Here is a 3,287-nt window from a genome sequence, read left to right on the forward strand (position 1 = left end):
CAGTTACGAGTTGTTGTAGGTAATATTAACCTGATGGCGTAAAACTGTTGGTGAACAGAGAAGTAATAGATTTATAAAGATAGCACATGGAATTTTGATTTTCATTCGTGAAACACTGTATATGTTCCATTTTTTGAAGTTTAGAGCTGTAAGTAGTAGTTACTAGTCTTTTTTTCCTTTTATGGTTCCGATTCGAAATATGGCATCATGCATTTTTTTTACTCCCTTTTTTGGTTTTACTCCTACTATCTGTTATCTCCTTTAAACTAATACATGATACTTAAAAGGGATTGTAGAATCTGAACACGTTCATCATATGGTGGTGGCAGGAGCAAATAGAAACTAATGTCCTTTAGCTTATTGCCAGTAATTCATAATTTTAATTAGATCACAGTTCATGCAGTAGCCATTCACTTGGTCACGTGCATGCATATCCTTACGGTCCCTCGAAAAGGCAAAGAAGAAAAGATGATGAGAAAATGACGTAAAAAGAAGTAAAGATATGAGAAAATGACGTAAACAGAAGAAAAGATATGAGAAAAGGACGTCGAAAAGAAGAAAGATACTAGAAGAAGACGTAAAAAAGAAAGGCATCCTCTTCACCCCAAAATTTAGGAAATATAAGGTCATTTGGAGAAAAGCAATCGCAACTACTAACTTTATGTTTCACAAATAAGGCAATTACTCCTACACTATGATTTGTAACAAGATCACCTCTATGATTCCATCCCTATGCGAAGAGAAAAATAGACTATATCATATAACCCAAATATATGCATTTGAATCTCCAAACTCGACACTTTTAGCTCGATCCTTATATTTCTATTATTTACATAAGCAAAAGTGAGAGTTTGTGAGGATAAACAAGGACAATCCAGAAAATAGATTATTTATCTATAATACATTAATTGTAGTACAATTTTTTTTTTTTTTTAACGGTGGCTTAAGGAATCAGTGTCTTGACAAAATGCGCAACTTCCTTTTCTACAAATTCCATTCGCGCCCCAAAATTAAAACAGTGGAGGACCTAGGATTTAAGAGTCGTGGGTGCCTCATTAAATTTAATAAAATAAAATCCTGAGCAGAGATTCGAACCCAAGTTCCCTGGTCACCCAAATCTTTAAAGTTCCACCTAGAAAGGAAAGCACCCAGCTGTGTTTTTTATTTCTCGGGTACTTTTCGAGTTTTTCTACCCAATTTTCATATATTTTTTATATAACTATATCTAGACTGCGTCGAGCTTAACGGGTGCTGGAGCACCATTACATTTGGCATAGGTCCGCCCCTGAATTAAAAGTGGAGCATCGTACAAAGATTTAGTTGAGCCTATTTCTACTTGTTGTGCTTCTTGCTGAAGAGTAAATTCGTAATTTCAACTATTATAGAAGAGTGAGTTTGGGCATGGGATCGTCGTCCACCCACTCTTCTATAATAGTTTTAAAAAAAAATAAGGTGGGGTCCACGTGACGAATTAGGAGATAATTGCAAAATAAAAAAAACGACATTTAAATAATGATAATAAGTTCAAAAAATGGTGAAGGTACGCTTAGAGAAAATTTAAAGAAGAGAAATTCAGGAAAAAAGAAATAGCGAATTAAATTGAACACAAAAACCGCTAAAGAAGTCATAAAACCAAAAGATTTAAAACTTACACATTTGGGTAAGGATAAAAATGCACTAATTTTAAACACATACGTTTGACACAAATAATGAGGAATAACATCAAGAAGACTAAATATAAATGGTCAAGAAACGTTTACACATATTTTCTTAAAATGATAAAGTTGGTCTATACTTAAAAATTTAAGACTACAACAGATGTTAACGCATAAAAGCGCTTGTTACACCTCGGAAAATTTTTCGTTCATGCACAGTGAATAAAATGACGAAGGGCGTGACGTATACGACGTCTTGATAAGTAAGAAATAACATTTGATGATTCTAAATGAGATTTCAAAGACATGTGAGGTAGGAGATGGAAGTTGTTAAGGAAAAGGCAAGGCATACGAGAGGTATCGGAAAGGATTTACGAGTAACGAGTTAATGACGATGTAATGATGCCTTGGAGAAGAGTTATAACGTCCCTTAGATTGTTAATGAAGTGAAAAACAAGTGTTAAGAAGGTTTCATAAGGATTGGAGATCAAACGAGTCGACGATAACGAAATCGGAATAGCTGGGCATTATACGGCCCAACATACTGGCCGTATAAATTATACTAGCCGTATGTTAGGCCGTATATTTAGCCCAGATGGGAAACCTTCTCTGGACCAAATCAACGGCCAGACATACGGTCAGTATAATTTATACGAACCGTATGTTGGTCCGTAGAAACTGGTCGGGACAGATTTTGTGTATTTAATAAGGGACCAAGTTCATTTCATTTCATTTCCCTTTTCAACCCCTTCTCTCTAGAACTCTCTAGAACACTTCTCCCACAAGAATTCAAGAGATATTAGTGATCAACTTCATCAAACCAAGTGAATCAAGTGTAAGGAACTCATTAAAGTTCATCCAAGACAAGGAATCCAAGTGAAGGTGAAACTACGGTTTTGCTCAAGTGAAGTGTTTGCACTCAAGGTTCATTCCTACACCATCTAAGGTAAGTTTTATGGTATTTACATGTTGTTTAAGGTATTGAAAATTTGAAACACTTGGATTGTAGAAGAATATAGAAAAATGGGTCATGAATGTGGGGATAGTGTCATTTTGAGTAATAGCTTGAATTGAGTCACGGTTCTTGATGTGTTGTGATATGGTTATGTTATAAATGATATTAAGGACATGGGATAAGCATTATATGTGAGAAAGCGTACTAGTATACTATGACCATGATTATGGATGAATTGAAGTGGAATTATGAAATGAGGGTAATGTAGATGAATGAAGATTGTTGGTTAAGATATTGTGAACGCTATTATAAATGTTTGAGAGTTGATATACAATATGGGGAAGGTTGTATAAACAAAGGAAATGCTGTCAAATTTTCTCTAGCTTCAGTAAGCACGTTCATATAATCAATTAGCTAATGTGAATGCGAATTCTCTTGAAGGTAGAAACGTGAACATTGAAGGAGAACAATCAAGCGATGGAAATTGTTAAACGAAAGAGGTATGTAAGGCTAGTCCCTTCTTTCTAAGGCATGACTCCTATAGCATGAATCCTTCTATCTTTCCATGATATTTTCTACATTTCAGAAATTATGAGCCTACAATTATAAAGAGCATCATACAAGATAAAGAAAAGAGATACGTTACGAGCATGACAATACCGATGATGAATCTAAGT

This window comes from Lycium barbarum, chromosome 2 (assembly GCF_019175385.1).
Source record: "Lycium barbarum isolate Lr01 chromosome 2, ASM1917538v2, whole genome shotgun sequence".
Lineage (NCBI taxonomy): Eukaryota > Viridiplantae > Streptophyta > Magnoliopsida > Solanales > Solanaceae > Lycium > Lycium barbarum.